This window comes from Balaenoptera ricei, chromosome 18 (genome assembly GCF_028023285.1).
Source record: "Balaenoptera ricei isolate mBalRic1 chromosome 18, mBalRic1.hap2, whole genome shotgun sequence".
Taxonomy (NCBI): domain Eukaryota; kingdom Metazoa; phylum Chordata; class Mammalia; order Artiodactyla; family Balaenopteridae; genus Balaenoptera; species Balaenoptera ricei.
This window is the reverse complement of record NC_082656.1, coordinates 34,610,983-34,624,058: the sequence shown is the minus strand read 5'-3', so window position 1 is coordinate 34,624,058 and position 13,076 is coordinate 34,610,983.

Below are 13,076 nucleotides of genomic sequence, written 5' to 3'. Positions count from 1 at the left end.
TATGCTAGGTGAAATAAGTCAGATAGAGAAATACAAATCTAAAAAATACAGCAAACTAGTGACTAAAACAAAAAAGAAGCAGACTCACAGATAGAGAGAACAAACTAGTGGTTAACAGTGGGGAGAGGGAATGGGCAGGGGCAATATAGGGTTAGGGGATAAAAATAAGGGGTTTTCATGGGACTATATGAAATAATGTGTGTTAAACTTTTGAAAATTATAGAGCACCATAGAACTGGAAGAATCATTCAATAAATAAAAGTTAAAAAACATTTATTTTATGCTAAAATTTATACTCTTTCTACTTGACAATAATGCCTCACATTGTACATTATTCAAAGACTTTGTTGTCTGTTTCTGCTACTAGATACTAAATTTCCTGGAGGTAGCAACTCTATATTATTTGGTACTATAAATAAAATATCAAGTACATTATCGAAGCTATACCAGGCTTCAAATATCTATATGTTTAATCAATAAATGAGTGCATTAATACATAAATCCATCAAAAAGTAGTAAGAAAGTAATGTACTCTAGCACAAATTCAATTTTCAATGTAGGTTACTAGAAAACCAAAAGAATTTTATTTACTTTAAGATATCCAGAAAAATTAAACTCGTGATAATTATCTCCCCATTAATCCTCAAAAATACATTAATTTTCCTTCATTAAAATAATTACTGACATTAAAACAATTACTGATAGGTAGGATATTTATAAGATTTGTAATAATATATAGTGTTTATATTTTATAAAATGTTAATTTATAAACTTATATGTTTCCATCCAATAAAATTTTAAAGCTAAGTCCTAAACATTTTATTTTTGTTCAGAAATTTATATTTGTGAGCTATAGTAAGAATGGGGTTTATAACAAAGATAATGGCTATTTTGACCTGTAGTTTTTCATAGAGTAAGGAAAAAAAAGAATGGTACTAATTTTTTTTTTAGTATCTAGCAAATATCAACTCCCCAACTTTTATTAACACTCTATTTGGGGACTAACTTGAGAGATTAACAAATTTTCTCTAGGCCTTACAAGTTAGAGAGAGAAGGTGACTAGATTTAGATTCAAGTCGACTTGGCCTAAAGATCTACAAGATAATGTGTCCAAAGGATGAGAAAAAGAAGAATGGAATTAAAAGAAGGAAAAATGTAAAGGAGGGAAATATAATAAAGAGATAGAAAGTTCAAAGGTCAAAATATTGTTTTCTACATTTAAACTGTCTGCTCTTTTAAAAAATTTTGCCAGTCTAAACTACCAACTTATTTGCATTGCAGTCTCCCTAATGACAAGTTAAATAATAATACCATTCTTAACAAAATAAGAAAAAAAGAAAAAAGAAAAAAAAAGGTGAAGGGTGACAAATGGAAAGGCAAATCTATTTTAATGGTTAATATCTCACTACAAACATAATTAAAGATAAAAGTTCTTTACATTCAGATGGCCCCCTGTATGTTACAGCTATAGTTCTTGTTTCACAATTTACAATATGAAGTTAGATAGGAGTCCTATCCGTGGAGATGCTTCATTAGTGATGATGCAATATGTTATGACACATACAAAATATAGCCCAGGGACTTGGTAGTACAGAAATACAGCAAAAATAGTCAAATCAGAATTATTTTATCCACTTTTCTTTATTAGTATTACTAATTTACTTCAACCACCATAAATAGCATTATTTCCTCATCAGTATATTAATAAATACTGACATAATACCTGACTAGGGTAGAAAGTAAGAAGTATTTTGTCAGCATTCTGGAATTGGTAAAATACTGACAGATACGTAAAGTGAAATTACTAAAATTATGTTTAAATTCATCAAAATTCATTTTTCCAGTGAATATACTTAAATAAGGTCTGACCTGAGATTATCTGTTTTCAGAATAACAATGTTAACTGATTGTAGCCAAGTCCCCTCTCCAAAGAAATCATCAGGTCCTTTATAAAAAAATTTAATTGCTGTGAAATAATACTTAAAATGCAGTTGAAAAGAAATTTTATCCTCAAGCACTTTGGGTAAACTCTTAAGCTGTGGATTAATTAGTCTTATAATACTCTTAAAGGATGAACATTGTGGAGGTTTATATTGTCTGAGCTTAAGTAGTATGAGAAAAACACTTGGACTATTATTTAATTTCAATTTAATGAGATAGCAGTTGGGTTCAGATTTTTATAACATATTCCACTCCACTTTTCTTTGCAACTGAAGGCTTTAATAATGCTGATTTTCTTGTGTTATTTAAAAATATATTTTATTTCCAGTACTATATAAGACAAAAATGAGCTAATTAACTTTAATGGAGCCCATTATTAGGAAACAGAAAAGTCAAGTATCTAGATGAACTTGTTGAAAGTTGTATGCTCATTTTGTAATTAAAATAACTAGTCAAAATGCCATAGTTCCACTAAGCTGGAAATATATGCACTACATTAGAGAGAGAAAGACAGCATTTTCATGCACAGTCAGTTCAAGCATGTGTGAATAAATTGATTGATTAATGTAATCAAAACCAATGCAGTTAAAAAAAATGATTCTAATCAGTCTTAACAGGACAAAAACTACAAAATATATTGACACAATTTTAAACAAAATGCAATACTTGTAGAGAGTTGATACACATAGATTTGGATGTATTTTGTGTGCAAAAAGAACAATGATCAGTGATGTTGTAAACAAAAAAGAGATACAAACATAATAGTTGAATCACCGACAGTAGCAGAAAAATAATGATCAATATAACCATGTTTTTTGGGTATCTGCAAGGGCCCCAAATAGTTGGTTTCAGTATTAAACAGCTATGATTGGGTTTTATTATATGCTATGCACAAAATGATCTCACATCATCGTTTATCTAAAGCTCATGCTGTCATCCTTTTTCCAAAGTTTCCTGTGTCTAATAACCATGTTTGCATTTTTCAGTTATACCATTTCACTTATAATAACAGTTTTCTCCTACGCTCAACAATGAGAATTTTATTTGGTCTTTGGTTATGTGCTTTATTGTCTTAACATAAAGAAGCATAAAATGGAATTTAATGTCTATAGTAGTTGTATATTTCTTTTTTAAAAGTTATATTTCATGATTTAGTCTGTAGAATTTTTTCTATAGAATCATATTATTTTTCTTTTAATTTCCTTTACTCCAGGGAAGATATTTTACCTAAACAGATGAAGTACTATTTAAACCCTTCTCCAAATATACTATTTAACTGTAAAATTAATATCTCTTTTAAAGTTATATGCAGTATGTTCTATATTCTATAATAAAAATAATCAAATTTTATGCACTGACAAACTTCATGTTCCCTGAGGTTTAATACATTTATTTTGTATAAATTTGAAACATTTTAATATAGTTAGAGGTTAATATAGTTTTTAAAGGAATAGGCTCATTTCCATTGCTTTTAAAACTTAAAGTTAAGGTAAATGGGAATTTTATTCTTATTAATTAAATTGCAGGAACTTATCAGTCAGCTTGAGCTGTCATAACAAAATTCCATAGACTGGGTAGTTTAAACAACAAAGATTAATTTCCTCACAGTTCTGGAGGCTGGAAGTCTGAGACCCAGCATGATCAAGTTCTCTTGGAAGCTCTCTTCCTGGCTTATAGACAGTGCCTTCTCACTGTGTCCTCTCATGGAAGAGACAGAGCTCTTATAAACTGACTAATACCATCCTGAGGACCCCACCCACATCACCTCATCTGAACCTGAATATTTCCTAAAGGCCCCACCTCCAAACACCATCACATTGTGAGTTAGAGCTTCAACATATGAAATTTGATGGGCGGGGGGGAACGTAATTCAGTCCATAGCATTAAGTTTTATATTCAGAACTCTCAAATCTGAAACAGGTATAAGAAATATATGTAAAAGACCAAAAGGTTAAAAATTTGCCTTCAAATGACTATCATGTAATCCATAAGCACTATACAAAGAAAGTAGCTGGGGAAAAAGAGTTGTTTACATCAAAATCTAGAGAAATTCCAAAAAAATTAAATCATTATAATGCCTACATTTACATACCATTTTATTGATATCAAAGTGCTTTCAAAGATATTGTAATTTTTACATATCTAAAGTGACAAACCTGCTTTAGACTTCTTCATTTTTTTAATTGATATTCACATTAAAAAAGTCTGTTTCTTAGGATTATAATGTTGTTTGTGGTTACCTAAATTCCAAAGAAATAAGTAGACAAGTCCCCTGCTCTGAATCTTTGCTGTTTCAAAGCTGACATTAATATAAACTGTCATATTAAAGGACATTTTGAGTTGAGATGAAAACAGCCAAGTCATCGTCTTACTAAATATCTCCCAACATAATCCTCTCTCTTGCGCAGGTGACAAACTGAACTGAAGTTCCAGTTCTGAGCAGAGGCCTATTCTTCATGACATATAGGTCAAAATGATAATTTTTACCTAAAAATTCACACTTTACACAAAATATTAGTCTCTGTTTCTTTCATGGTTATTTTATTTGATGTATTTCTGTGGAGGCTTAATATCCCTTGAAGGAGTACATGTCCATTTCCATTTCTTTAAATCTGAATAATTTAAATATTTATAGGCAGAATGAAAATTGACAAATACAAATAATCAGCCTTAAACAATATTAAATTTCAATAAGTCACACATGTGGATTTTCTTCAGCTGCTCTTCACAGATTCTGTACTTATCATTGTCAGCAAACACTTTATTAGTATAAATTATTTTACATCAGTGACTCTCTTTACCATAGGATTGTAAATTTCTCTATGACTTGAAACTTAAATGCTCTCTCTGAAAAGAAAGGTCATTTTGGATACTTTTTACCATATTGTGATTCTGATGGAACTAGGAAATAATGCAATCCAATTAAAGAGACAAAATGATTGGAGCACGTATTTTAAAGGCTCTTGTGTGGAAGTATTAATGTAAAGAGAAGAATCATCATATTTCTTCCATTTATTTTCTAAGAAGGATTAAAGACATAAAGTAGCTGGCTCATTTGAAAGTCATTCTGATTCTTAGAAAATGCATGAATCACACAATTTAATTTACAAAGTCTGAAATGCTGTCATGCTAATACTTTATAGTGGATAACCCTATTTCTAGATAAATAAAACTACTTAGAGTACATTTTGACTTAATAATAGTTGAGAAGGAGTAAAAAATCTAGAAATGTTAAGTTTACTAATTTATGTTTCTAATCAAATTGTCTTTAATCTTTGTTGTTTTTACAAGGTCATTGTATTAATAAATGGGGCAAGAATAGGAGGTAATAATTATTAAGTTAACTGCAAAAATGAATGAAATCGTGTGTCAAAAGCAACAGATTTACGCTTCTTGCACCCCTAGTGCACTCATGAAAACAATGGTTTAAAGATTATCAAAGTGGTCTTTTATTTTAGAAGATAGTATTAAAAGTGAGAGATTATTTCATTATATTTCATTATATTTTTGTATAAATAATAAAACTCGAATTTTGGCAAAATTCGAGTTTCTTGATTAAAATAATTATGTAGCTATTGAAGTGACTTAAATTGTCTTACTTCCCTTTTGTTTTGCCTGCCTCTGTCCTCCAAGCTCATTCGTTTTTATCAAGAACACTCTCTTAGAGCCCCTTCCAGACTTGAAAGTCATGTAGGAAAGTGCATTTATTAAAGAAAGTAAGCAAGGCTATGGGATTTTCTTGGCAATTCCTGATCTGAGATACCCTGAGTGTAACACAGGTTTGGATGACAATTCGAGGAGTCAAAGCACTGCCAAACCTAATGTAAATGTTCTTATGTGGTTTTCAATTTATATTTAACAGATGTTAAATTATTTTACGTGAAAACAAGTAGGACAGTGTCAAGATAACTGCAAAGGAATCAGAACAGAATTTGCCATATTTTGACTATCAGAATTCTGACTGTGGGATGTGCCCGCCGTGTGACGCTGACCAGTTCATCTTGCCTCTCAAGCTGTTTCCTAGCCTGTTACATTGGGATGAAAACACCTAACTCATTAGATTGCTATGAGGATTGAACGGTACTATCATGAGGTTGCAAGGAAGAAGACACACACAAACACATGGATGGACATAAGCAAAAACAAACAAACAAAACCCCTTGCTGTACTTGAAAGCTAAATATTCTCATTTGAAAAATTTTAAAATATTGCTCTTCTGAATGCCAAATTTTAAGATGGCATCCCCCTATTATGTGCCTGATACTAAGAAAGGCTTTTGCATGCGTTGTGTCATTGAATTTTCAAATATGCAGAAACTGAGACTTTAGATATGCTAAGACACCTGGGACAAAACTGAGAAGAGACAGAGTCAAGGTTCCTACAGCAATGCCCAACAAAAACAAGTGCCCTCTATCACTGTGGTGTATGGACTTTAATTAGGCAGTATGCAGTCTTGTCTTCAGCTATTAGCAATCACAAAAATTGCATCTCAGTATTCTTTCACTGAAGTACTACAGTACCATAGAGAGTATACATGCACTCCTGAGCATTAAATCTTACTACCTCAAATGTATATCAAATATTCAATTTTTATCCCCTTTAGTAACTGGTAAGCTGTGAAATAAAACAGTTTGGAAGTGCCTACATGGTAAAAAAAAGTGGAAAAGAAAATCAGTCAGAAAAATGTATTATTTTAACACTACCGAATTCCTGGTCTGAATCATAGAATAGATGGAATGCAAGGAAGGCAAATTATTTTATCTTCTACAGAGTGTCCACATTTTGTGACATTCATTACTAATATGTACTTGAGTTAATAGTATAAAACTGTCAAGATTAAAACATGAATTATTGATCCCCTATGTATCCGTTCTAACAGTCATCAATTAAGGTATTGGTTTACAAATGCATTTTCCCTATGAATTATTGAAATTTTACAGGAAATTTTACATGCCAACTTTTGATCCTATGAGTGCTGAATAGAATTTATATTATCAACTCTGGATATCTAAAATACCTTAAAATTATTTGTTTAAGAGAAAAAGTAATGGCAGGCAAAGTCTAGATTTCACAGAAAGGAAAGGGAGGGGAGATGAAAATTGTCATGGCCCAACTCAGGTACCAGGAGAGTCAAAGGTCCTGAAACTCAGAATAAAGCAGGAGTGGTGTCAGGCAGCTTAATTTTTTATCACAATTTTTGGTGTGTTTTACAGAAAATCCTGTTTGGCTCATGAAATGGCCGGATCCTACTGGCTTACAACTTCACAGATTTCTTGGACTCATCAGTGTTGCATGGAGGAAGCAAAGCATCCTTAGATTATGAGTTCCAGAATATCTGGCACTGTAAAATCACAAGCTCTGTTCATCTGGCATATGGCTGGCTGGATTGAGGCTTCATCCTCAGGGACATTCCCTTTTCTCTAGAATTCCTAAATGAGATCCATGAGTTCAACTTATATTTTTCATTCCATTCTGGTCTTGCTCCTTTCCACTACTGAATCCATATAATTTTATTTCATATCATAGTTATTACATCCAGTCTTCTCTTATTTAGAGAGAGGGAAATGAGCTATTACATTTCTCCTTTGTGAGCTGCAGGCAACATTTTGCTTGAACAAAGTTGCCTCCCATTTCTTCAGGTGGTAGACATACTTTTCCTTCAAATGCCAGAAAAAATACAGCCTTATTATCCCTTTTGTATTGTATGTAGTCCTCCACCATTATTTCTTCTGCAGATATTAATTATAGTATCATTAAATTTAAATATTATTTCCTTCTTTCATTTTTTTAATATTTTGCTTTACCAGCTGTTTTCTCTTTTTTTAACATCTTTATTGGAGTATAATTGCTTTACAAAGTTGTGTTAGTTTCTGCTGTATAACAAAGTGAATCAGCTATATGTATACATATATTCACATAACTCCTCCCTCTTGTGTCTCCCTCCCAACCTCCCCATCCCACCCCTCTAAGTGGTCACAAAACACCAAGCTGATCTCCCTGCGTAATGTGGCTGCTTCCCACTAGCTATCGGTTTTACATTTGCGTCTTTATTCCTGTCCTGCCCCTAGGTCGTGTATATATGTCCATGCTTACACGTCCCCCTCCCTGTGTCCTCAAGTCCATTCTCTAAGTCTGCATCTTTATTCCTGTCCTGCCCCTAGGTTCTTCAGAACCTTTATTTTTTGATTCCATATATATGTGTTAGCATATGGTATTTGTTTTCCTCTTTCTGACTTACTTCACTCTGTATGACAGTCTCTATGTCCATCTACCTCACTGCAAATAACTCAATTTTGTTTCCTTTTATGGCTGAGTTATATTCCCTTGTGCCACATCTTCTTTAACCATTCATCTGTTTATGGACCCTTAGGTTGATTCCATGTCCTGGCTATTGTAAATAGGACTGCAATGAACATTGTGGTACTTGACTCTTTTTGAATTATGGTTGTCTCAAGGTATATGCCCAGTAGTGGGATTGCTGGGTCATATGGTAGTTCTATTTTTACATTTTTAAGGAACCTTCATACTGTTCCCCATAGTGGCTGTATCAAATTACATTCCCACAAACAGTGCAAGAGGGTTCCCTTTTCTCCACACCCTCTCCAGCATTTATTGTTTGTAGATTTTTTGATGATGGCCATTCTGACTGGTGTGAGGTGATACCTCGGTGTAGTTTTGATTTGCATTTCTCTAATGATTGGTGATGTTGATCATACTTTCATGTGTTTGTTGGCAATCTGTATATATCTTCTTTGGAGAAATGTCTATTTAGGTTTTCTGCCCATTTTTGGATTGGGTTGTTTGTTTTTTTGATATTGAGCTGCATGTGTTGCTTATATATTTTGAAGATTAATCCTTTGTCAGTTGCTTCATTTGCAAATATTTTCTCCCATTCTGAAGGTTGTCTTTTCATCTCACTTATAGTTTCCTTTGCTGTGCAAAAGCTTTTAAGTTTCATTAGACTTCATTTGCTTATATTTGTTTTTATTTCCATTTCTCTAGGAGGTGGGTCAAAAGCTTTTAAGTTTCATTAGGTTTCATTTGCTTATATTTGTTTTTATTTCCATTTCTCTAGGAGGTGGGTCAAAAAGGATCTTGATGTGATTTATGTCATAGAGTGTTCTGCTTATGTTTTCCTCTATGCTATGTTTTCCTCTATGCTTATGTTTTCATTTGCTTATATTTGTTTTTATTTCCATTTCTCTAGGAGGTGGGTCAAAAAGGATCTTGATGTGATTTATGTCATAGAGTGTTCTGCTTATGTTTTCCTCTATGAGTTTTATAGTGGCTGACCTTACATTTAGGTCTTTAATCCATTTTGAGTTTATTTTTATGTATGCTGTTAAGGAGTGTTCTAATTTCATTCTTTTACATGCAGCTGTCCAGTTTTCCCAGCACCACTTATTGAAGAGGCTGTCTTTTCTCTGTTGTATATTCTTGCCTCCTTTTAAGTGTGTGGGTTTATCTCTGGGCTTTCTACCCAGTTCCATTGATCTATATTCCTATTTTTGTGCCAGTACCATATTGTCTTGATGACTGTAGCTTTGTGGTAGAGTGTGAAGTCAAGTAACCTGATTCCTCCAGCTCCGTTTTTCTTTCTCAAGGTTGCTTTGGCTATTCGGGGTCTTTTGTGTTTCCATACAAACTGTGAAATTTTTTGTTCTAGTTCTTTGAAAAATGCCATTTGTAGTTTGATAGGGATTGCATTGAATCTGTAGATTGCTTTGGGTAGCATAGTCATTTTCACAATGTTGATTCTTCCAATCCAAAAACATGGTATATCTCTCCATCTGTTTGTACTGTCTTTAATTTCTTTCATCAGTGTCTTATAGTTTTCTGCATACAGGTTTTTGTCTCCTTAAGTAGGTTTATTCCTAGGTATTTTATTCTTTTTGTTACAATGGTAAATGGGAGTGTTTCTTTAATTTCTTTTTCAGATATTTCATCATTGGTGTATAGGAATGCAAGAGATTTCTGTTCATTAATTTTGTATCCTGCTACTTTATCAAATTCATTGATTAGCTCTAGTAGTTTTCTGGTAGCATCTTTAGGATTCTCTATGTATAGTATCATGTCATCTGCAAACAGTGACAGCTTTATTTTTTCCTTTCTCGTTTGGATTCCTTTTATTTCTTTTACTTCTCTGATTGCTGTGGCTTAAATTTCCAAAACTAGGTTGAAAAATAGTGGTGAGAGTGCACAACCTTTCCTTGTTCCTCATCTTAGAGGAAATGGTTTCAGTTTTTCACCGTTGAGAATGAAGTTGGCTGTGGGTTTGTCATATATGGCCTTTATTATATTGAGGTAAGTTCCCTCTATGCTTACTTTCTGGAGAGTTTTTATCATAAATGGGTGTTGAATCTTGTCAAAAGCTTTTTCTGCATCTATTGAGATGATCATATGGTTTTCCTCCTTCAATTTGTTACTATGATTTATCACATTGCATATATATATTGTGTTTATTTGCATATATTGAAGAATCTTTGCATTCCTTGGGTAAACCCCACTTGATCATTGTGTATGATCCTTTTAATGGGCTGTTGCATTCTGTTTGCTAGCAGTTTGTTGAGGATTTTTGCATCTATGTTCATCAATGATATTGACCTGTAGTTTTCTTTCTGTGACATATTTTTCTGTTTTTGGTATCAGGGTGATGGTGGCCTCGTTGAATGAGTTTGGGAAGGTTCCTCCCTCTGCTATATTTTGGAAGAGTTTGAGAAGGATAGGTGTTAACTCTTCTCTAAATGTTTGATAGAATTCCCCTGTGAAGCCATCTGGTTCTGGGCTTTTGTTTGTTGGAAGATATTTAATCACAGTCTCAATTTCAGTGCTTGTGATTGGTCTGTTTATATTTTTTTATTTCTTCCTGGTTCAGTCTCAGAAGGTTGTGGTTTTCTAAGAATTTGTCCATTTCTTCCAGGTTGTCCATTTTATTGGCATAGAGTTGCTTGTAGTAATCTCTCATGATCCTTTGTATTTCTGCAGTGTCAGTTGCTACTTCTCATTTTTCAATTCTAATTCTATTGATTTGAGTCTTTTCCCTTTTTTTCTTGTTGAGTTTGGTTAATAGTTTATGAATTTTGTTCATCTTCTCAAAGAACCAGCTTTTAGTTTTATTGATGTTTGCTATTATTTTCTTCATTTCTTTTTCACTTATTTCTGATCTGATACTTATGATTTCTTTCCTTCTGCTAACTCTGGGGTTTTTTTGTTCTTCTTTCTCTAATTGCTTTTGGTGTAAGGTTAGGTTGTTTATTTGAGATTTTTCTTGTTTTTTGAGGTAGGATTTTATTGCTATAAACTTCCCTGTTATATTTACTTTTGCTGCATCCCATAGGTTTTGGGCTGTTGGGTTTTCATTGTCATTTGTTTCTAGGTATTTTTTGATTTCCTCTTTGATTTCTTCAGTGATTTCTTGGTTATTTAGTAGTATATTATTTAGCCTCCATGTGTTTGTATTTTTTCAGATTTTTTCCTGTAATTGGTATCTAGTCTCATAGTGCTATGCTCGGAAAAGATACTTGATAGAATTTCTATTTCCTTTTTTCTATACCTGCCCATCCCTACCTCATCTTCCAAGAAGAAGATAAACTTCAGTGTTCCTTCTCTTAAGGAGAGAGGGTCATGACAGAGCATAAAATGAAAGCATCTGGTGGTCTCTGCATGGATATTTCCCAAAGTTTATACCTGTTAGGGAGATTATGCTAGTTATATTTAAGGCAAGAAACCACTGGGGCAGAAAAATTGTCCCTGAGGAAAAATCATGATGAATAAGAAGAGTAGGAATGAGAAGAGAGAATTAGATGGGATTTTTAGGGTGCAATACCATGCTTTCCTGGTTGGATTCTTGGGGACACATTAGATATGTGGAGTGTGAGAACAAAGGAGTCTTTACACTACTTTCTGGGTTAGAGACCCAAGATGACAATAATACTGTAGAAGAAGGAACAATTGAGTGGAAGCTTGGCTCTGCACTGTGGGGTCATTGACAGCTTACATGTATCAATGAACACATAAGGGGGCCAGATCTTCCCTGTCCAAGCACACTCATAGTCTTTGGTCTACTTGTGCTCCTAGGATTTTGTCACAACTCTAAGGAAAAGAGGGAATACAGCACAAAAATGATCAAGATTACACTTTTCCTTCCTGATGGAATAGAGATTCAAAACATAAATTGAGTTCTGCTGTAATAATGTTTGTTCTTTTAATGTTTCTCTCTCTCTCTCTCACACACACACACATGATATAAACCTCTTGAAGGTGCAAACTGCATCTTAATCATTTTTTCTTTGCTTGTCTGATTTCATCAATAAATGGATCAGATGTGATAAACTGACTATTAATTATTAGTTGAGAAACAGATTTCCGTTATATGATGTTTCATGAACTATATTATTTGGAAACACCTTAAAGGTTTCACTTGTCCCTTACCTCTATTCTATGAGTCATTATTGGAAAGCACTTCTTTTAAATGTATAGTTCACAACTTCAGCACTTGGTTTCCAATAGTGCAATGAAATAAAGTACTGGAGATATTCTAAGTCACCTTCCTGAGAGTGCTTTAGAGAAATTGCTGATTAAACATAGAAAAGACTAAAAATATTTGCATCTATAAAGGAGATTGAGAAATGTACATATCTATTATAAATTAAATATATTTTTAGAATTATGGTTTTACTACTAGGCATTGATAAAAAGAATGTTTTAATTTTTTATAAACTTAACTATGATTCTGTAAAACCTCAGCAAGAACAAAAGTTTTAGTAATAGTTGATGGCTCCTAGAAGTTCAGAGGGTAATTATTAAAACGTATTTTAAACTTAAAATAGCTATTGAACTTTATATTTTAAGTAGTGTTATAAATTATAATCTGATATGACTTTTTTTTTTTTTTTTGCTTTAAACTAAATTCTTAACCTATGAGTGATGGTGGCTTTGACCAGAACAATCTCAAATAGGCTTGAGGTTGTTTTATAGGATGTCTAATTCCCACAGGGGCTCATTGTAATTTCAACACTACAGTATGAAGAGCTGCTGTCACTGCTGCGACCCTCTGGGGTACTTTATTTTAACTTGACCTCTTGTCAGAAGAAGTATTCCACTCTCTTTTTTTCTCTTTAATAATGTGAGGTTAT